Source organism: Pteropus medius, unplaced genomic scaffold, assembly GCF_902729225.1.
Source record: "Pteropus medius unplaced genomic scaffold, Ma_sr-lr_union100, whole genome shotgun sequence".
NCBI lineage: Eukaryota > Metazoa > Chordata > Mammalia > Chiroptera > Pteropodidae > Pteropus > Pteropus medius.
The window spans coordinates 37,452,894-37,477,478 of NW_024349800.1; the positions used below are offsets into that span (position 1 = coordinate 37,452,894).

The 24,585-nt window shown below is 34.0% G+C and overlaps 1 protein-coding gene and 1 pseudogene across 1 annotated transcript in view; both read right to left on the reverse strand.

The window, feature by feature from the left end:
• Positions 1 to 24,585, reverse strand: part of CAMKMT (calmodulin-lysine N-methyltransferase) — a 339,386-nt gene that overhangs the window by 121,455 nt on the left and 193,346 nt on the right. The window lies entirely within an intron of this gene.
• LOC120622566 (uncharacterized) lies at positions 7,326 to 7,444 on the reverse strand (annotated as a pseudogene).

Consider the following 24,585-nt stretch of genomic DNA (forward strand, 5'->3'; position numbering starts at 1 on the left):
AATAATTTTTATCAACCTTTCCCCATTCCATTCTTGCCCTTCTAAGAATCTATTCCCCATGAAGAAATAGATTATGAGGAATGGGGAAAATGACCACCAGGTGGTACCAAGGGGCCACTTGAGGCTGGAAATCATAAATGTGTAATGATGCCATCAACAGTTATGCATTTTTCTTCAGCAGCAGTTAGTAGTCTAGGAGCAGAGAAAACCAATTGTTAGCTTTATATGCAGTTGGCGATTAGATGAGTAAGCATAAAAGAAGGTCAAGGGATGAAAGTTTTAAAAGTACTGATGAGAGTGCTATTGAAATGCTTAACTCGGTGGGCAGGATGAGAAGTCAAAACTAAGCATCAAAGGACAATATGAAAATAGCTTTGAGGAGGAAAACGTGTGTTTAGAAAAAAGGAAAGAAATGTATCAAAATTTTAACCATTGGTAATTCTGGATAACAACAATAAATGACATCTGACTTTATCTTTGATGATATTATGGAATTATTGTAAATCTTTTTAGAGGTATTAATAATATGGTTGTTATGTCATCTTTTAGTTAGATACTGAAATATTTATGAATAAAATTATATGACCATCTAGGATTTGCTTCAAAACAATATAAGAGAAAGAATGAATGGGCCTTTTGATGGGCAAGATTTGCCATGAATTGGTGCTTGTTAGGACTGGGTAATGATTACATGGGGTTCTGACCAAACGTGGCTTATCTTAAAAAGTAGAAGAATCCACTTGAAAACATGATCTGAAGAAAGAGTTATTGCCTACATATTATAACTGCTATCCAGAGCAGTATACACATATGAAACCATAGGGTCAGATTCACAGATTCAATGTTAAATATATACATCAAAGATGCTCTGTTTGTAAATCAAGGTTTACAAAAAGGACTTAACCACTATAGGTCACCAAGGTGCTAGCTACAAAATTTTAAATCTAGTTCAGCAAAAGAGTACTTTCTAGTAGCCTGAAAGGAATTTATACATGTAAAATATTTTCATTTTCACCCCTTCTGAGGGGCGAGCGATTACCAAGTAATAGCACCAGAATGTAACTGTAGAAATTATAGAACTTCATGACCAAACATAAATTATAAATATTAATGTACTTGAAATATAAATATAAATATTTGCAGATGGATATGTACACACCTACACAAATATAATCAGCTAAAATCATTCTTGCTTATAAAAATGTAAGTGTTAAGGGAGGGGGAAAAATGGCCTAGATGATAGAGGTTCTGTTCATCCCTCTGGCAACCAAATCAAAGTTGTGACAGAAATAAGGAGCAAACAGCAAGGAAAAAATCACCTGGGATCTAGAGGAACAAGCCATACAACTAGGGAGAAATCTAAGAAATCACTCTGCAACAACAGAAGGTAGGATGGTGCGAGGACGCGGGGCTGCCTGGTCCCAAGTGGCTGAGTGGGAAAGAGGCTGGGACAGAGGCTGGAACAGAGGCTGCAGCAGTGGCAGCCAGCTGCTGCAGACGCCTCTTAAAAGGGCCATGTCCGCGAGCAGACTTTCCTGGTGATGGACCTGCTGCTCACTTTGAGCACCAGTGCCAGTTCGGCTGCGCAGGGACTTACCGGGCGACATTGAGTTGTCCGAGTGAGGGCTGTGGTGAGGCTCTCCCTCCCCCCACCCCCACCGCCCCGCAGAAGTACCGGCACTATCCATTGTTCATCTGTTGAGCCCTCCTTTCTCCCAGTGCCCAGACTCAGCACCACCAAGCAGAGACGTCATTGAACTAGATGACAGATGTTGCTCCGCCCAGAGGACTCCCTGAAACTCTGCCTCCTCCAACTTGTGGCCCCACCCAAGCCACATTCAGGTGTATCCTCAGCAAGGCCGGTGCTCCTCGCTGAGCAGCGCCAAGACTCATACTGGTGGCAGCTGACCATGGTTTCTGGCGTGGCCTCTTGAGGCAACTATAAGCACAGCATCCGTGGATTGCTTGCTGAATCTTAACAGGTGGCCCTGGTAAGGCACAGGCTTGGGCTAAATTTGGCCTGCAGCTGAACCCCTCTAAGGACTATGCCACTAGATACCTACTACACAAAGCTGTACTAATAAGACCAGAAGACTTAGAAGCTTTGCTTAGTACATGGAAACAGACACAGAAAGGCAGCCAAAATGGGAAGACAAAGAAGCAGAAACCACATGAGAGAATAGAACAGAGATCCAGAAATAATGGAGTCAAGCAATCTAACAGATGCAGAGTTCAAAACACTGGTTATAAAAATGCTCAATGAACTTATGGGAAGTGTAGATGAATTCAATGTGAACTTCAACAAAGAGATAAAAAATATAAAAATGGAAATGGAAATTATAAAAAAGAACCAGTCCGAAATGAAGAACATATTATCTGAGATGAGAAGTATATTAAATGGAATAAACAAAGTGAATAAAGAAGAGAATCAAATGACCTATATAAAGGATGGCAAAGCCAAGGACATTCAACCAGAATGGCATGAAAAAAAGAAGCCAAGACTATAATAATAATTTAAGGAGCCTATGGTACACTATTAAAGGTAAAAATATCCGTGTCATTGGGTTACTCAAAGGAAAACAAGATGTTGAACAGCTATTTGAAGAAATAATGATGGAAAAGTTTCCTAACCTGGTGAAGGAAATAGACATAAAACCCCAGGATGCTCAGAGGGTCCCAAAAACCAGGAACCCAAAGAGGCCCTCACCAAGACACATCATAATTAAAATGCCAAAGGTTAAATACAAAGAGAGAATCTTAAAAGCAGCAAGAGAAAAGCAGTTAGTTACCTACAAAGGAGCACTTGTAAGACTGGAAACTGATTTCTCAAAAGAAACTATGCAAGACAGAAGGGCTTGGCACAAAATATTCAACGTGATGAAAACCCAGAATCTACAACCAAGAATACTTTATCTAGCAAAGCTACCATTTAGAATTGAAGGACAGATAAAGAGCTTCCCAGACAAAAATAAGCTAAAGAAATTTATCACCACCAAGCCAGTATTACAGGAAATGTTGGAGGAACTTCTTTAAGAAGAAAAAACATGTATCAAAAACAGGAATAAAGAATGATAACAACTACATTCCTATCAACAAGTACCTCAAGTGGAAAAGAATTAAGTGCTCCAACCAAAAGACAGAATGGCTGAATGGATAAGAAAACAAGCTCCTACATATGCTGCCTACAAGAGACTCATCTCAGATTAAAAGACACATACAGACTGAAAGGAAGGGGATGGAAAAAGATATTGCCTTGATGGACTTAGAGGGTATCGTGTTGAATGAAATGGATCGGATAGAGAAAGACAAATATCACATGATTCCACATACATGTGGAATCTAAAGAACAAGATCAACAATAATAATGACAAAAGCGGAAATAAACTCATAGATACAGAGAATATTCTGAGGGATACTAGATGGGACGGGGATTGAGAGGAAAAAAGAGGACAAAGGAATTGAGAGGTACAGGTGGATGGTTGCAGAGTAGACATGGGGATGTAGAGAATAGCATAGGGAAGATGATTAACTGAAAAAAAAAAACTCATTGAATTGTACAATGTAAATGCAGGCAACTAGTTGTCTATTATATTTCAATAAGATGAAAAAAATGTGTTAGGTACAACAAATTGTGAATTATTGTAAATGAGTTATATGCAAGGTAACTCCACTAATTATCAAAAACTTTAAGTTAGAAATCTCAATGATATATATAATGTAGAAGTACACTCCATAACAATTTTCTGAGGTTAGTAGATATTAAGACCATTCAGTAATCTTTAAGTGCAGACACAGACTTGAGTAATAGTCAATACTTCAAACAAATATCCCATACAACTTTTTCAACATCAAAAATGAAGTTTCTCAAAGATATCCTGTTTCCACTATTTAAGACAAGTTAAATTGCATTAGTATTAAATATGCTTCCATCCTTGTGTTTACATCCCTTCCATTCAAAGCTGCCTCGGACTTCTTGGATAAAAGGTCATGGAGTAAAACCTATGGTCAGTACCCTTTATGAGCCCTATGATTCATAAAAGATTGTTTTTTAATTTTTATTTTATTAGTTTCAAGTATACAGTACATTGGTTAGACATTTATATAGTTTATAAAATGATCCCCCTAATTAAACTATTATGAGAAGTAGATCTGAATTTACAGTAGTCCAGGAGAGAAACGATGTCAAAAAAGCTCTTTAACTTTATCATAAATGAAGTAATCAATAACTACATGAAACATTGTCGTCAATTATATATGAAACAGAATAAAAGGTAGTTGTACAAAATAACTGCTTAGAGAAGCAAAAAATAAAATAAAAAGTAGGTAGAAGCACTGAGAGCCTTACTGCTGAACTCTGCAAAAGGCGCCTTCAAATAAATATTTCAAACCTTCATATGAATATTTTAAGCATGACAACTACACATAAACACACAGCCAAAGTGCTCAAATCCACTCAAGAAAGACTATTAAGTCATCAACTTGCTCCTGACAGGATCCACTGAATATGGCAACAGTGAGAAGTCAGGAGACAGTTGGAATCATTTCAAGACTGCTAATTTAACTTGTCTTAAAACCAACCAATGCTCAACGTGTCATCATCAATGTCATCTCATCGCAGTCTGAAAAGCCTTCGACCTAAAGCAAAAAGGTCCCCAAGTGCCACCCTTCTTGTCTACTGGTTGAAAATCTAATTGGTTCTGCTGACAGGCTTGGGAATTGGTAGGAAGGCTGTTCAGTTAATCTCCAAGGGCCAGCAAAGAGCTCAGTATCCATCTCTGAGCTTTGCTCCCTGGCTGTCGTAAAATGACTCTGATGGCAGTGCAAGCTCTTATGCTTCAGCTGTCTTCTGACTTCTGTTAAGTCAAATTCAATAAAGTTTGTCACTCAATAATCTGAGAGCTACCCAACAAAACCTCTTTGATCAATAACAGCTTGCCTGCTTGCACTTGGGAAGGTGACCTATTAAAGATTAAAAACACACCTGCTGCTTGAAGCAGAGAACATCTTTTCGTTTTTTACTTTTAAATGAAAATTTATCTAATAAAAGTAGTCTATTAAAACTGTATATAAAGCATTGCATAGGAGAAACAGGAGATTTTTAAAAACCAGCTCCGATATGATACTTTCTTTATATCTGAATAAAAAAAAGTTTTGAAATTTATATGCTTCTGCTATATTTGGTTGTTATATAAGCCACCTTTATCCCATTTTTGCATTTGAGGATCTCACACTTATTTGTTGCCTATTTACAGACAAAACACTGGTATCGTAACATTAATTCAATCCTCAATCAAAACAAAGTAATCCGTTGTCCCATGTCACCTACCTTTCTGCAGAAAAATCATGAATACTCATTCAAGGAAAATGCTTTGTATTCTTTAAAGTCACAACACTCTTTTCATTGAAGAGGTATTCCTCACACATTCACAGACAGCAGATCAGGCTGTAATGAGGTTGAAGTCCAGGGAACTTCAAAACTAAGACTTATAGCTCAGCGAGCTTGGAGAACAATGTAAATTATTGGGAAATAGCAAAGAAATGTTTACATTTACATCCCATACTCAAGCCTCCCATCCTGATGATTAAAACTCTTTTAGAGTTTTCATATAATAATTTTATTAAAAAATTTATAAAGAATTCCAAAATAGCTTAAAATTTAATCAAGATTTCTTTGTGTTTTTTTTTAAGAGAAAGAGAAAATTGTATAACCCTGGTTTACTTTATTTCAGGAGTGGAAAACAGCATAGCTTAGGTTTTTTCTCTTATCTAAAGAGTGTATGTTTAGAATATATTTTGTTTGCAATCCAACAATAATAATTGAGATGCATTATCATATAATATTATCATATCATATTACCAAGATGTTGACATTATAGAAATAGAATAAGATAAAAACTTCTACAGAGCTACAATTATGGGTCAATATTAATAAAAGTTTCCACTAGAACATGACTTTGTTTCCTGATTGTCAGCTGCTCTCACCATGTAGTGCATGAATTTCCCTATAGAGACGAATGTGCCCACCTCTGAAAGTATGTATATCAGTCTCTTGTTTGGGTATTTTTCATGAAATTTAAACATGTTTATTTTGTAAGGCACTAATTTTCTTCCATGACATTCACAGTACTATCACATAGGACATATGTGACAGGGAGATATGGATTACATCTCCAACAGCCCCTAATAATTTCATCATAGTCTCTTTGAACTCTGCAGCTTTTTCCTGATCTGAATTAATCACTTCTCCCCTTCATTGGCTATTATCTCCTTCGTTTTGTGCTTCTGGTTTTCCAGTTTCTATTGAAATGTCTTCATCAAAGCAGCTGCACACAGAAACAAGAGTTCATTTCTGCTTTCATTTGTTTTCTCCCGATTTGTATGATATGCATAGATCAAGGTTTTTAACTCGTGTATGTAGCAACATGTAAAGTCCAGAAAGGCCAACCTAATCTAATTAAGGCTTTCTGACTAAAATAAGGTAATTCTTCATGTCAGCTGAACCCTGGGATGAGGTGACTCATTTCAGAGAATATCTTAGTTTGTTCAAATGTATAGTTATAATGAGGTTGAACTGAGGACAAGAAACATTACTGCTTGTGATCAAGAAATGTTCACCTTTCTGGTGAATCACATACAAAAAAATATTGTTGAAGGTTGTTCTTTTAGTATACATATGGCTTGTGATAGAAAAGCTTTTAAGTCATCTAAATCAAATGACAATAGTAAAAAAAAAGTGGGCTTTAAAATATTAGAATTAGAGACAACAAAGGAACAAGCAATCACTAGAGCTCTCCTTTCATGGAGAACAATTGCCTGGCAGATAAACGCAATTTTTTTTTTTTTTCAGGTCTAAAATAAATTGGTATGTGAAGAGGTATCTTAGGTATGTTTGTAAAAATACATTACAGCACTTTAAAATACCAACAAGAATTGAAGTGAACATATCATCTCTAATCTATACACTATATTCTGCCCAGAACATTCAATTGCTTCTCAAACATAGTATGTCCTAAAGCACTTTCATCGTCTTACCTAAATACAGCCCCAAGAGTGTATCTTTCTCAGCAAATAGCATCATCATCCATCCAGTGACTCAAGGCAGAAACCTGGGAATTACCTGGAGTCTTCATTTTCCTTTAGTTATCACATCTAAGCAATCACCAAGTTCCAGTGGTTCTTTTCCTTCTAAATCTCTCTCAACCTGTTTCCTTTTCTCCATTTCTTTGGTCAGCCACAACCTAGTTGAGGTGCTAATCATCTCTTACCTTGATCACTCCTCTCTTACCCCGACTCTCTGACACTTCTCTCTGACGTTCATTTTTTTACACCTACAGCACCTGGTCTTCCAAGGTGGTCTCCCATCCACGTACTAACCAGGCCTGACCCTGCTTAGCTTCTGAGATCAGACGGGATTGCCCTTGTTCAGGGTAGCATGGCCGTGGATGAGGAAATTACTATATTAAAATTCCACAATTTGTACTTCCTCAAAGTTAACTCTCCTCTCTGATTTTTTGAAGTACTGTCTTTACTCAATAAATACATTATTCCTAACAACTAGAGTGACGGTGATGAATGTGATGTCATCTTTATTGATTCACAGGAAGATATCAGAAATTTTCCGAGAAACTTTATTGATCGCATATGCTGACAGCTATTCCCTTTTAAAGTGGCAAAATATTCTGGTTATTCTATTTCATGAATGATCATTCCCATAAATTAACTTTCTTTTTTGTGCAATATTATCAAGTTTTGATCATTTTAATGACAATGGCTTTCTGTTAGTTTTCGAACACAATTCTAGTGCATAAAAGTTAAATAAAGGGCTTTTAAAATTACAAATGGTAATATTAAGGCATCGTATACAGTTCATTTGAAAGTTACCAGGCTTAATGGGCTAAAGGAAAGAATTTAAACTCCCTATTGTAGGTCCTTCAGAACCCAGGTTTTATATTAAATCTACTAAAGATAGTGTAACTTACTTTGTAATTTCTTTATTTATCACTATTAATTTTAGTCAAAATCGATCCATATTCTCCTAAAGTGTCTAAGTATATACTCTTTAAATGGATTCAGGCTAACTGGGAAATATACCTTCAGAAACATATGCAAGCCCAGCCTCAGATAACATCCTATCACCGCCACCCTCCCTAAGCTCACCCCGCTTTTGCTCTGATTATCCTTCTGGACCTACTTCTCCTTATTTTGCCCACTAGCATTGTTTCTTGAACCCAGCTTCTTAAATGTTTGTAGCTTTAAGCCTAATACCCTTCTCACTACTTGAGAAGATTACAAGAGGTTGGTTCTCTTTTATTCTTATATGACAGGATTCTCAAAAATGGAGTCGATGGATCCACTTCCAAGGGTCCGCGAATCCCTGAACTATGTGTAAAATTCTATATGTAAATATAAGTATTTTTCAGGGAGAAAGGCTCTATCGCTTTCATCTATTTTCCATAGGATCTCCAACACAGGAAGGTTAAAAACTGTGGTGTTTTTTTATTACCACTTAATAACAACGCAGTTGGGGCTTACTACTCATACCTTATTTTTATTTTGAGATGTTTCATTTATTTTTAGCAAATAGGTTGCAAGTGTAAGCTTGTCAGTTTAATTCAAGGGTTACATTATCTTGGTTGTACTGACAGTTTTTGTTCACTGAAAATGTAGATTTTTATAATTTGAGTAATTTTCTTGTGAATCACAAATATGGAGGAAACTTCAGAGTTTTTGGAGAGGGTCATCAACTTCACATGATAGCATTACTACATCCCAAATAGGAGAAGCCCCAAATTTCTTCAGAAATCTTTTGCCCCTTATTCTTGGCTTCATTTTGCTTCTTAGACTCTTTTCATCCCAAATACTAATGCTTAATCAAATATTATCTTTTGCATAATTTAACTCTTTTATATCTATGTGCCCTTTTTTTCAACTAAACTATAAGCTCTCAGAGGACCGATACACTTTAAATTTTTGTTTCCTTTGTCCCTCAGAGATTTGCACAATGCAATAGCAAGTAGATGCTCAATAAATCCTCACTAAAGGAATAAACTCATTTCTCTGGTAAGAAACATATCCTCATCCCTAATCTATTCTAGAGATGAAAAAAAAAAAGTCTTCTTTCTTAGTGGAGAAAGAGAGATCATTATTTTCTCTGATCTTTTATTTTCTCAATAGTCAACATCTTAGGCTAAGATGCCTTTGAAAGTCAGCTAGATGCACTGCAACTTTACTTAACAACTTCTTTCTCATGAGGGTCTTACATGAATATACTATTGAGAGTGATGTTAAACCTTTTTTCCACTCCCAGCTCATCAGATGTTTGATGATTCCATCAGTAGCAGGAGTTCACTAACAATAGCAGTTCTCAATTCAGCAAGGGGAGGGGAGGGAAGAGCTGGGGCATCTATGAGTGATTCTGATCCATCTTTCTGGAAATGAGACCTTTCTCCCCTGTTCCTCCTCAGCAAGCAGAGAAACACTAAATTAGGACAGTTAGGAAGACAAGAGAATTAGTCCATCAGAACAAATTTTGTAATTTCAGAAACTAAATTTTTTAAAATTACAATGGTCAACAAGCACTTAGTAATTAAGAACCTTATAACCATATTAGAAGTCTCTTACAAAGAATCTTATCTAAAGGGCTTTTAATGGCCTTTGTACACCTCAGTGGAACTCTATGCCACCCACAAGCAAAAATAAGCTAAATTTTTCATTGATTAACTTCTCTTTTCCAAGCCTAGGAATAAGTGGGGAAGCACTCTTTTTACATGTAATTTCCTCTTCTGAAATACCTGCAAAAGTGGTTGGTATGGCCAGAAAAAGTTAGAGTTGGGGATTGGGTTTTACTAAATGAAGTAAATTAAGTACCTGAATGAAGTAGAGAAACAAAGACATGTTGACATTTATGTTCAAAGAAAAAGATGAAAGATAATCTTAAAATAAAATGCTGAAACAAACACTTTAGGGGCACCTGTTAGCAACACCTTCAAGGGAGTACCATCAGAATAATCCAGTATATGGGAAATTCTACAGGACAAATGATCCAGTGTCTTTCACAAATGATAGGCAAGAAAATAAAAAGGGAAGGAGTAAATCTAAGTTTAAGAGATTCTGGAAAAATATTAGCCAAATACAATGTGTAAACTCTAATGCAGATTGAAACAAACTGTAAATATTATATATATATATATGTATATATATCTATATGATAATCAAGAGAGAGGGAAACCTAAAGCCTTTGTATATTTGATGGTATTAAGAAAAGATATTTTAGATGTATTATTATTGATATATAATTTATGGATGAAAGTATTTAAGGATGAAATGATATCTAGTATTTGATGTGATATAATCCAGTGGGGAGAGAGTGGTAAATGGAGATAATAAATGAAATAAGATCGACATGCTTTGACTATTAAAGTGGGTAGTGAGTATATTGGGCTCATGATATTATTGTTTTTAGTTTTGTGAATGTTTTAAATGTATCATAATAAAAAGTTGTTAAAAATGAAAAATAAAATACTGAGCATATCTATATATATATTGTACTATATTTGAACAAAAATAGAGGCTAAAAGTTGAGAATATTTTCAAATTATAGTTACTTACATATGCACAAAAACAGACTTCATTTAAAATGCCAATTAGCCATCTAATTGCATCAATTATACATTTCTGCTCTTAAATCACTATAGCCAAGAGTTTATCTATTTTGGTTCTCATTATGGTACATAAAACATCACATTTCACTAAAAAAAGTATCAACAATTCATAATATTTTGTGTTCTTTCAATACATTATAAGTGGACTTGACAAAAAAACATTTGTTCTGTAAATCATTGGAGCTTTAATATTCACTCCTAGAACACACAGTATATGCAAATGTGATACATGCAAGAGCAACTTAGTGTTTAGTTAAGAAATAAACACAGGTACTGCTAATTTTTAAAATATTTTTAAGGCTTCATATAGCAACCTACCTTCCCCTCCCCTCCCAAAATAGATTTCTCTACCATTACCACTGTGAGTTAAACTTTTTTATGTTATTGTAGATGATGGAAAACATGAGGAAAATGTTCTTAAGAGTTAGAACGGTTTCATCAGCATTACTGGGGCATTCTGAATGTAATCAAAGAGGTAAACGGTAATAAAAAATATTCTTTGACAGATGAGCCTGCCATGTCATGGGAATTTGAAGCCTGTCTGCACAGAATGAATTTCCTATTGAGGCAAAATGTTCCCTCTGATGATAAAGGAACCAAAATAACTTTTTAAAACCACAGAACTGTTATAAGAACAGTAAGAGGTACTGCATGACACATCACAATTATGAGCTACTAATACTGACAAACAATTCAGAATCTACATAAGCAGGCTGAGCTTCAGTGAAACTTCAGGATGGTCACAAAACTGAAAGAGAAAATAAATAACTGCCTAGAAATAGCTGCAATTAAATATTGACGATAAGTTATAGAAGACCGGTCTCTCTCAGAGTAATCTTAAGGTGTCGTATTAAGAAACTTCTAAGTAATTTACTTCATTTTTATTAAGTAATTGAAATTCTATAACAGGCACTTTATATTCTGAAATGGTAGACAATTGAACTAGATGACCTCTATGAAAATGGTACCCAAATTTTTGTAACTTCCTAAATGGTACAATTTTTTTTTTTTTTTAAGTTTGGGGACTCCAACTTTGCTAAAAACATTATAAAACCAGTAACAGCAAAAATCTATTTTCACTACAATTTAAAAAAATTACATTGCAATAATAAAAAGCTGGGTATATTTAGCTTTATGACAAACTCATCACATCATCTTCTTCTCTCATTCCACTTCTGACAAGCTAAAATGCTGCCACTGACTACTTTTCATAGGCTTGTACCAGTATATGAACTGGCTCTGGATACTATTACTCTATAGTCTCTTCCAACACTGAGTGAGAATCATGGAGACTAAGATCTTTTGACTCTCTAAATGTTAGAGAAGCTGATCATTTAGGTTATTTAAACAGAAAAGGATATTTGTCCTTTTGAGAGTCAATTTGTAATTTGCAATTTTTTCAGCCAATCTCTTTCTCTGAATGATTATGTATTACCTAATTTCCTCACCAGTTGTTTTCCTTTCCAAATCACTTTACAAAATAGGTATTTTAGACATTTAGTTTATTATAACAATGGGGATCACTTTTGGCTAATATTTTAGGGGCTAGTTTAAAAGTTCAGATTTTTTAAAGTAGTAAATAGCTAATCTACAATATGCTTGAAATGGTATATCCAAACACTCGGAAAACACAAAAATATTTAACTGATGATCCTAGAATGGTTCATTTTGAATAATACTCATGCAAACTATTTAGTTGAGTATAGCCTCAAATTTTTCAAATGATCATGAGCTATATAGAAATCTTCTTTTCATAGTTTTCTTATTAAGAGGATATTTGCCTATATACTACAATTTTATCAATAGAATTAGGAGATATTAAAAATATTTTAAAGAAGCTCTATGTATAAAAGTGGCTGTTTTCTATCATTAGGATCATAATTTCTTAGGAACCTCTACATACAAGATGCTACTCCATCAGAACTCACACTCAAGTTAGGAAATTAAGATAAGCAAGATGTGTGATCCTAAAGGAAAAAACAGATTTCTCAAGAGTTCTCCATTACTTACTATAAGACCCTGGATTTGTCATTTCATCTTTCTGTATCTTTGTTGCCTTAGGGTTTTGAAATAAATGGCCTCTAAGCCTCAAGAATTCTGATATGTTGATTCTCAAAATTCTAAAGTGTTGTGCCTAAACAAATAAAACAACAAACACCTTAGGAAACTACACTTTTTCAATGATAGACCACATATTAATTAGTCATCACCTTATATATGTGCTGTATTCCTGTGTGTGTGCGTAAATGTGCATGTGTGTGAATATGTATTACCCAGCGTGATTACATCCACTTAAACCATCAATACTGATTGTAAATAATCTGTACCTGTTTCCAAAACAAACTTTACCCCTCAGGAAAGATTTGCCACCACCAAGTATATTCAAGAGAACATGCTATAGTTTGAAAAAAGGCTATAACAAAAATGCTTTGAGCAATAGCAACAGAGTTAGGCTAAGTATGGGAAGTAGGGATATGAGAAATAATCATTTCTCAATTATGTATTCCCCTTAAGTGAAATTCACTTTCAATTACGGCTTCTTCATCCTCAAGAGTTTTAGACTCCCTATCCCACAACTAATTAAGAAAGGAACAAATTGGGAGATAGAATAAGAAAAGGGAAATAGAGTAGAACAGAAATATTACCATGAATATCTTGGAAGAGGGGCAGGAAACTGAGAAAAAGTATGCAAATGCCTTGGAATTGCATTTCCTCATCTTTCAGTTGAAGAAGCCGAGTTTATCAGGGACTATTGGCACTCAGTTTGGAACTAAGGCGATGTAACACTCATTGAAATGGAGGAAAAGAAATACTCATTCAGACTGGTTAAATAAAATGAGCCAGCTTATATATTCAGTTTTCTCTGTCTCTGGGACCATGGAAGGAATAAGATACTCAACAACTTCATATCATAAAATTTTCTGGAGGATTGAAAATTACACTCAGGAAAAAGAAAAACTTTACATGAGTATCCAAAAACAAACTGAATTTGTAAGTGTAGGATTGAAATCAAGGATGGATGGAGAACCTTCAAAGTTTACAGCTTTAACTCCACAATTTAACAAATCAGAATCTCATTATAACTCTTTAAATATGCATTTAGAGTGCTGAAATTAATATTTTATTTTAGAGAATATAAAAAAAATTTAGATGAGCTTGTGCCTACAAAATCCCCAAACACATTTCCTCAATATGTTATAAATCTTCCAAGTTTGAATTCTCTTACTACATAGGGTTTATGGATAAGAAAGAGTTTCTGAATTTGAGAATTTGGTTGTTTCCCTTCTAGTCACTTCCAGTTCTCTTTTGTATTATAAAAGATAGTCAGAAATAAAAATGTGATAGTGAAACAGCGCTTTGGTTACCCCAGTTAGGGGCTTAGTCAGCAAATATTTCAGCAGGTAATATTGTGGTCACAATGAATAAGAAGGTAACTTCTAAGCATAAGTCTTTTTAAGAATAAAAAATAAAATAAATTTCAAACAAATGATTCTTTATATGAATCCATACACTTTTCTTTAGTCTATCTAAATTATACCTCTTATCCAAGGCCTAAATCAAATCACACCTCCTTAACAAAACCTCTAGTTTACAGGACTTGAACTTATCCGTTCTCTAAAATTCAATGGTAGTCACTAACTATTTACTGAATACTAATTAGATGTCAACTAATTAACCCAAGCATGTCTTCCAAAAATAGGAAAGAGGTAAGCAATTTGACAATCAGACAAGGTCTTATAACGCAATTTGACTATTTTATAAATGTTAGTGTTACCTTCCAAATTAGATCATAATTTCCTGAAGAATGAAGACAATGTCTTGTATTTCTTTGGCTTGTATCATTATTAATGCCTAACTCAATATGTTCAATTAAATAAATGCAGCTAGCACCTCAAAAAGTTACTCTGAAATAAAATGACTTTGAATTTAAAAAATGCAATGAGAAACTGTGGGAAGAAAAATATTTTAAATAATTAATGAAGGTAATTTGGCTTTGTGTATGTGTAACTTTATATAAAGTAACTCCAATCCCAAGAATTTATCAAGTGAGGCCATCTTACCCCAGATGACTCAGTAGAGCTGCCAGATGATTGCGGTTGCATGAATAATCTCAATGCCAGCAGAAAAACTGCCCAGCGGAGCTCAACCCATACTGGTGACTCCCAACCAAATCCATGAGTAAATAAAGTGTTTCCTGTTGTTAAACCACTACATTTGGGGTTATTTGGTTATGTGGCAATATAAAGATTATCCAATTATGTTAATAAATATTATTTTTTCCAATAGATTGGAAAATAATTTAAAAGTAAAACTAGTTTTAAAAATATAGGTTGGCCAAAAGCAACAAACGAACAGGACAAACAGAGACTCATGGACGTGGACTAACGGTTACCAGAGGGTAGGGGAAGAGGAGGAAGAAGTGAGGTAGATGGGGTGAAAGGGGTCAAATATGTGGTGACATTAAAGAATTTTTAAAAATTAATTAATTAATATACATATTAATTAATATATATAGGTTGGGCACATAAGAAAATATTGAACTCTGCGTAATGATTCTTAAATACTTGGAGGGGGTAGCAGTATACTAATGTTTACAACTTAGTTTGAAATACATAAAAATACAAGATGGATTGATAGGTAGAGAGAGGACTAGTTCGATTGGTACATGATAAAGCAAGTATAAATGTCAGTTGTAGAATCTAAGTGGTAAGTTTGTGTGTTCACTATAAAATTACTTCAATATTTTTGTAGTTTGTTTTCTTAATAAAAATGTTGGAAAAACAGGTTGGGTCATATTGTGCAATCACACTACGAAATATTATATAGTCATTAAAAATAATGAGTGGAAGAATATTTATTATCAAAATTGACTGCTAAATCTTTAAAAATCAAAGTATAAAATACTATTAGCAATATATTATTTTTTGTAATACAGAAATTGAAAAGTACAAGTATAGAAAAAAAGACATATACTACATTATTACCTTTGGATATGGGATAATGACTTTTTTATTTCCTTTTAGCTTTATGTGTTTTCCAAATTGTACTGCTTAATTAAGAAAAATTTTAAAGTAATTAAGAGACTAGAGAAAATGTTTAATAGTTTAAATCTTCTCATTTTGAAAAGAACTTTTTTTAAACAAACGTATTCAATGTTTTAGAATAAGAAAAAAACAAAATAAGGAGAATGGAGTTTAGAGAATAGTAAGAAAAGGTTTGTTTAGCTATTTGGAAATATTTAATAATAAAAGTAACTACATGCTAGAAAAGAGACTATAGCTTTCTTCTTTCTGAAAATAGTCTCTCCAGGAAAGAAAACTATGTTAGTGACCTCTAGTTTTATGACTTTTTAAAAGTAATGAAGAACTGATATTTATATTTATATTTAGTCAAAGAGTGTCAAAATATATTATAATTAATTTGAAAACATTATCCCTCCCTAAATTTAGGCTATGATGGTAACCTGGTAATTGGAAGAAGAAAAGATGGCGAGGGTGTCTAATCCACAGAGTTAGCTAAATTGTTAGCCAAACATTTCACAAATTCCTGAGTCTATTTAACATTGGGGTACTTTTAATCCCCATCTTAGGGAAAAAAAAAGATTTCTAGAAATCATCATTAAATATCTCTAAAGAAATTTTAAATATTAATTTTCATATCAAAAAACTATGGGAACAGCAAAGCAATTTCATCCTACATGCTATGTGTGTGCATGAGTGCATGTGTATGTGTGTATGTGTACGTGTGTGTGTGTGTGTGTGTGTGTGTGTTTTCACTGAACAACAGGAAGAAAAACTTGCCTAAATTAAAGTACCTAAAAATGAAAGTACAAAACACTAGGGTAGAAAAAGTTTCTGTCAAAAATTTGGTCTCATGGTGGTGGTGGTGTCTAGTGAAATAGTGAAGCTAGGGACAGTTATAAATTTAATCTGAAAAAAGGATCAATAATTTTTTGCTTTTCAATTCAATGATAAATGTAAATTTCAGAATGTGAAAATAAGTAATAGCCTTTCTAACAAAAGTTTTCAACCAAATAGGTTATTTTTAGTGAAATAAAACCTAAGTTAAAACGAGAATCTTTAACACTTTCCATGATTCTTATTCATAAATTGAAAGATAAGGTATTTAAAAACTATTAGTTATTCAAAGTCCATTGAGTACCAATTTCTTTGAGGGAAAATTCATAAAACTTCCATACTAAAATGAATGTCTTCTTGGCTTCTTAAAGCAAACGAAAGACAAACATAAAGTTGTTTTTATTGACCTTCCTCAGGTTTCAACTCCACTGTTAATATACATTCTTTCTCAGGAATACTGTCAGCCCAACCCAAGCTTGGTTATTAGACCAGACATTTTAGAACTCAGATTGAAAAATAAAACCAAAGACATGTGTGGAATCTAAGCCCCAGATTCCCATTTCTGAGATTTTTAATGAGCGTTTAAGATTCTGTAAAAAAAAAAAAAAAAAAAAAAATCTATGGTTTCTTTTATTTTAAAAAAATTTACATAGATTGATCTTTAAATTTTAAGAAATGATTCTGACAAATTACTTTTCATTTCCACAGAAGATAATGGCCCTATTAAACGAAATAATAATAGGGCATGGATTAAATGGGCTCTAAAAGAATATGATATTGATGTATCTACATTTTCCAGCTCATTCATTGAAAGGATTAGCTGTAACCAGTGCGGTAGCTATGAAATGTTGAGGGAGATTGGTTCCTAAGAACTGCCAGATGGTCAGAAGAAAATATTTTACAATAGTGTTATTGGAGCCCTTCAGACAAGGACAGATATAATCTAGCTTTGAAAGCTGTCAGTATTACGAAGTGTTACTTTCCATTTGTAAATAAACTATGAGTTATTGTCACATGTTTGAGATGGAGAACAACAGAACTTTCTAAAAATGTCCCAAAGTTTCTCATAGCTAGGCAATTCTCACAAATTTTAAGTGTTTTTCCATTCCATAGCAAATGTTAAAGCTAATCGTTTAGTAAACAATGGTCGAGGACCATGTGTCAGGATCCACAGAAAATATAGGATTTTACTCTCTACATTGCTAACGGATTTATAATTGGTCAAAAGTTAAAAGACATGCTAAATGTGTGAGCCCTACCCAGACGAAATGCATACATTTTTCTTAGGTAATTATGGCCATTTTACCGACATGTGCAATTACTCAATCTAATCATGCGACGTCAGTTAGCAACTTGCAAATATGAGGTTTGGCATATGCGCTAAACACCTGTGACAGAATTTAACTCTTCTGAATGTCATATTTAAAAAACACGACTTTATCTGTTTTTTCTTTTCGTTTTCTTTTTTCCTCTAACCACCACCTCATTACTCATATCATAGCCTTTAACAAGTTTCTAAGACAAAACACAAAGGAATTCTGATTTTAAGGGTCCCAAGCTTGCTGGCAATTAGGTTCTTCTGAGCTGAGAATTCATTATGGTATATAATTCTCTCCTTTATATCATTATATTTCTATTTTGTGCTAACATTCTAAATAGGTTTCATAGATTAAAAGTGCTGTATGATTAAGTCAAACTTGTCAGGCTGTTCATTAGGGGTTCATTGAAGAGGACAATGCTAATTACAGCAGGAAGTAATGGAATGTAAAAAAAAATGTATATCAAAATGTTGAATAAAGCCTTTCAGACAACTCCACAAAGAAACTGGACCTTCATTTTTTCTCTCATATTCCTTCATAATTTATTTTTGTGTAACTTGGTTTTTGTGATTCAAAACTAAATTTTCATTAAAAATTAACAGAAAGTAGGCAGGGGTCCTTAGGATTCATGGAGAATTGGGGGGCGGGGAGCCCATGAACTTGGAAGAAAAAAACATCTGTTATTTTTGTTAAACTAACTGAAATTTAGCATTTCCTTCAATTACAGATATAAGTTATGATCAATGATATTTTTATATAATATCATATTTGTTACAGTTATTTCAAAATGCCATTTAGTAGCTCATTCTCAATGAAAAAAATTATAGTTATTAGAGCTACAACTAGATCTTATTATTTTATTGCATTAATAAGGAATCACATATATCTACCACATAATATTATTTCTATTTTTTACTGGAACGTAAATTAAGATTAACAAAGAGCCCATAAAGTGACATGCTTCCTATATAAAGTGGTGATTTTACTGGCTGGTGAATATTATTGATTATAGACTCACTACAAAGAATTATGGATGTTAGATTTTTAAAATAATTCTATATTTAGTCAATCAAATAGAGATATGTAGGCAGTTAGTGGAAATCTATTACTCACAAATTAGTACCACCTTCTTAGGATTGGAACTTAGCCACAAAGATAGTTAACTAGTCCATGTGAAAGTTGGACCTTTGTGAAAACAGTCACACCACAGTTCATCAAATCAATCAGTCAATTAACATGTACTTAGGGAATCACCACTAGTGACACCCCAGACAGAGAACTGTGCTCCAAAAGAGAAAACTACGAAGTAGAATCTGATGCATAATAAACAATCTCTAAGATGACTTTTACTGAGAAAAATTTCACAATTATTGAAAAAGACTTTAATCATTCCAAACTTTAACAGAGTAAAGATCTAATCATAATTCATTTTCCTTATAAAAATATAATTTTTTTCTATAAAGTTTGATTTCATGGCAGATTTAAGCAAATGCTAAATTTTCTATTGGCTATGAATTAGAAAGAAATCTATGTGCATGATTTTAATTACCAAGTAAACTTGGGACTGGTTATTCCAACAATTCTGTCAGAATGACCTCCTGCATGGTCTGGGGAAGACAGTTCCATAGTTCAGCGATGAAGGTCTGTGAAGATGCAAGCGCAACTCAAAGCTAAAATTTGGAGGCTGATCGTGAATGACCCTGTTGCCTCTGGAGAACTGCCAGTTTCCTGGCTGCTTGATGATTGGATTGGACTTTAAGGGATCATTTTATCACATCAGTGGTTCCAAAAAATGTGGATGTACCATAGAATCAGATGGGGATCTTGGTATAAACAGATTTATGAATTCATCCACAGATTTAGATTCAGTAGACCCAGCAGGCTTCACTGGTGAATGCTACCAAACACTGAGAAAGAAAATACCAATTCTTTTCAAATCCTTTCAGAAAACTGAAAAGAGCATTGTCTAATTCACTTTATGAGGCCAACATTACCCTGATACAAAAAACAGACAAAGACATAATGAGAAAACTATAGACAAACATCCCTTACAAACACAGATATCCTCTGTTATTGTTTCTATTCAGCACCATAGTAGAGGTTCTACCCAGTTCAGGATGGCAAGAAAAAGGAATAAACAGCATGCAGATGTGAAAGAAATTAGTAAAATTGTCATCATTCGCAGACAATGTGATTGTCTACGTAGAAAATCCTACGGAATCTACAAAAAGAAGCTATTAGAACTAATTAAGTTTAGTAATGTTGCAGAATATAAGGTCAACACAAACATATTTCTATATATGAACAACAATCTATTGGAAATTAAAATTTAAAAATAAAATTTGCCATAGTATTTAAAAATATAAAATTCTTAGAAATAAATCTGACAATAGATATGCAAGACCAAAATATTGAAAATCACGAAACATTGCTGAAACTTAAATTTTAAATTAATGGATATGCCATGTCCATGGGTAACAAGACTCAATACTGTTAATATGTCTATTCTCCCCAAATTGATCTAATGATTCAATGTACTCTCAGTCAAAATCCTGGCAGTCAAATAGAAATTGACAAGCTGATTCTAAAATTCATAGGGGAATGCAAAAGACCTAGAATAACCAAAACATCTTTGAAAAAGAAGACCAAATTTGGAAGACTAATGTTACCTAATTTTAAGACTTACTATAATGATTGATAAAGTAATCAAGGCTGTGGTTTCAGTGTAAAGATGAACAACTGTGATACTGCGATTTGTAATAAAAAATATTTCTTGATGTTTATTACCATCTTTTCTAGCACAAAGTTTCTAAAACCCTTGGAATTTCCTAAGTGGTGAGAGAGATCAAGGTGTCTTTTATTATGCTAATGAGGTGATTTTTGGAATGCCCCTAGGTCACCTAAGAATGGGAGTTGGTTGCCAAAAGAACCAACCATGTGATTGGAGGGTTGAAACTTCCAGTCCCAGCTCCTGACCTCTGGGAAGGAAAGAGGTGATGCTGGTTGAATCGGTGGGTTGCCAATGGCCAGTGATTTAATCAATCATGCCAGTATAATGAAGCCTTCCATAAAAACCCAAATGATGGGGTCTGGAGAGCTTCTGGGCTGGTGGAGGTGCTAGGAGAGTGGAGTTCTCAGAGAGCATGAAAGCTCTCCGCCCTTCCCACATACCTTGCTCTTTGTATCTCTTCTATCTGGATGTTCGTCTGTATTCTTTATCTATTTTTTTCATAATAAACTGGTAATCCAGTCAGTAAATGAGTTTCCTGAGAAGTTCTGTGAGCCATTTTGCAAATTAATTGACCCCAAGGAGGGAGTCTTGGGACCTGAGTCAGTCAGAAGCATTGGAGGCTAACGTGGAGGATGGTCTTATGGAACTGAGCACTAACCTATGGAATCTCAGGCTATCTTCAGGCAGATCGTGTCAGAATTGAGTTGCATTGGAGGGACACCCAGCTGATGTCCCAGGCATTGCTTGGTGGTATGTGGGGAAATAACCTCCTCTCCACGCTTTGTAAATTTGGTCTCAGAACATCCTTTAACTGCATCCATGGAACTGAATACAGATTCCAGAAGTAGACCTACACATACATGGACAACTGATTTTTGACATAAGTTCAATGATATTTCAGTGTTGAAAGGACAGTCTTTTCAGCAAATAATGCTGGAATGACCAGACATCCATAGGTAAAATAAGAATGTTGATCCAAAACTTGCACCATATACTAAAAAATTACTCAAAAATGGATCATAGACCTAACTGGAAAACCTAAATGATAAAACTTATATAAGAAAACACAGGAGAAAACATTTGTGACCTTGGATTAGGCAAACTGTTCCTAGACATGAACAAAAAGCATAATCTGTAAAAGAAAAAGAAAAGGGTGAATTGTGCCTCCCTCAAATCTTGTTACAACATTGGCATATTACCCGTCTGATGTGAACTATGAAAAAGTAAAAATAAATTAAAAAGAGTACAAACAGTTTGATTCTATCTATATAAAATTCTAGAAAATACGAATTGATTTAGTGACAGAAAGCAGATAGCGTTTGCCTATAGGGAGGGGTGGGAGAAAGTGCTACAAAGGGACATGAGAAAACTTTTGTAGATGATGAATGTGTTTATTATCTTCAGTGTGGTGATGGATTCATGGGTATATACATAAGTCAAATTTTATCCAATTACGCTTGAAATATATGCAATTTATAGCAGATCAATTATATTTTAATAAAGCTGTGTTACTAAAAATTCTTTCCAAGTGATCCTGACACTGTCTGATTTTGGAACCACTAGACTAAACCAAAGCCTTCAACATCTATGCCACCTTAGGTTGTCTATTCTGTTTTCAAACAGCTTTTAAGAAAAAACATTTCAGAAACGTTTGATAACATGTTTGAATGTTTAATGACTATAATAGCAAAAAAATTCTTCCTTTACCTAATGAAACTCTTGCTACATTTAAGCTTATTTGTTTTATATTCTCACTTGTGAAAATTAAAACAAAACAAGTGCTCTATAAACTAATTACGACAATCTGACCTACAGCAGCTACTCAGCAGATGGCTATGAAATGAAATGATACCATTGTTCAATTTGAAGAGTGGTCTCTCTTTTCTAGTTTCAACTTTAAAGAAACATCTACTCATATTATATATTTAGAATGCTTTTCTCTGGACCCTCTAGCTTCCCGCAGTATAAAATTAGAATAATTAGAGAGTTGTGATTAAAACTGACTATTGCAGAGTAGGACTTCTGGGCTCCTCATGCTTGCAAATCATATTCCTTTTTACACATCCTAAAATTATGTGTTGCCTATAAATAATGACACAATTGCTCAGTGATACATGATTTGGGTTCCACTACTGACTCCCAAGTTTTTGTCATATTTCTGGCCAAGCTACTCCCATCTTGTATCCATCTTTGGTAGTGCTCATGGTCACCATAGCACGTTATTTTGAACTTGCTATTGACCTTCACAGAGTATATAATAGTTTATTTCTATGGTTTAATATCATTTCATTTAAACTATAACAATCTTCCAAAGTACTTGTATCAGGGCTTTCTTTGGCCAACCCATGAATTTATTTTACATTGTTTATCCATGACACGATAGAAACTCAGAATAACTCCAGCATTGGGATATGTGTTTATAGAACAAGACTCATTGTTGAGATCGAGCCTTTGATAATCATTTTCAATTATAACTTTTCAGTGAATTGGGCCCCTTCTTATAGGAATATGGTCTGGACTCTACCACATCCTTTGAGTTAGTGCTAAAATGTCATATGTAACTGAATCAAAATCCTTTCTGAAGTTCAGATAAATTACATATCCTGCTTCCTAAATGTCTGTATAAACTGTCAATCTCTTGAAGAAGAAAATTAAATCGATCTGGTACAATTTGCTCTTTGCAAAGCCAAGATAGTGACTACTCAGTGCTTCATGCTCTCCTATGGGGTGACTAATTGATTGTTCAATGATTTCATCTAGCACAGAATCTTTACAGGTATCAAAATTAACCTGACTGGCTTAGGAGGTACAATTTTCTCCCCATTAAAAAGCTTGGCACTAAAATCGCTTTGGCTTAATCAACAAGACCTTTTTTACTGGTTTTTTTTTTTTTTTGTCATTTCATTCAGATATCCAATCTCCTACTTTAGACCACAGGACCTCCCGAGAAGGAACTCCATCCTGCTTATCTTCTATTGCCTTATAGCATCGAATACCATGCTTTATGTATAGCAGACATAACTATTGGTGGATTTGAATTTTAATTCTCAAAATTATTCCGTTCCACAAGTATTCCACAATGTACTATATCAGATTAATTTTAATTTAGTGTCTCACATTTTAGTCGAGCATTCTACTGAACAACTTAGACAGCATTTAGTTATTATTCATATATTATCAGTGAAACAGTGTTTCTACAGGTTGGACTTGTCTTTATAACAGACTTTCATTTGGGATTAATTGATTTCATTGTGGGCCAACAATATTCATATATCGTGAGATAAGGTAATATCCCAGGTCCTCTGGTACATTTCCACAGCTCACAAATAAAAATACACTCCTACTTTCAACTCACCATATGGGCTAGGTTAAGAAGCAGCATTCCAATCCATAATCTCATAGATTAGGTTATATTTTATATTTTATAAAATATTCAAATAAGATCTAAACATCACTGAGGTACTTTAAGCGATCATCTGAGGTCAGCTTAAGGAAACATTTTATGAACTACCAATATAAATAGTACTAGCTCTTTTCTTATTGAGAAGTTATATATCAAGTAGGTTTCTAAATTCTTTACCACCATTAGCTCTTTTAATCCTCACAACAACTCTATGATGTAAGGCAACATAATATCTCCATTTTACAGATAAGGAAATTGAGGCTTAAAGTGATTAAATAATAGGTAACAGAGCTTGCTAAGTAGCAGAGCAGGAATTTAAATCCTTATTTGTTTTACTGCGCAGCCTAAACTCTTATTCACTATACTATTCTGTCACTCTGAGGGCATACTGAGTGCCAAGCAAGACTCTAGGTACTGAGAGAGAAATATGAATTAGAAATAGTCCCAGCTCTCAAAAATCTTAAATTTGCGAGAGTTTTGCTGTCATTGTGCTTCTCTCTATAAAGTGGCATCCTTGTCTTGGTATCCTTAAGGGTGCTGTCTGGGATTACATAAATTTGAGTGCACTAGAGATTCCTGCCCAACTCTTTAGTGGCTATTCCAAAAATTTCCT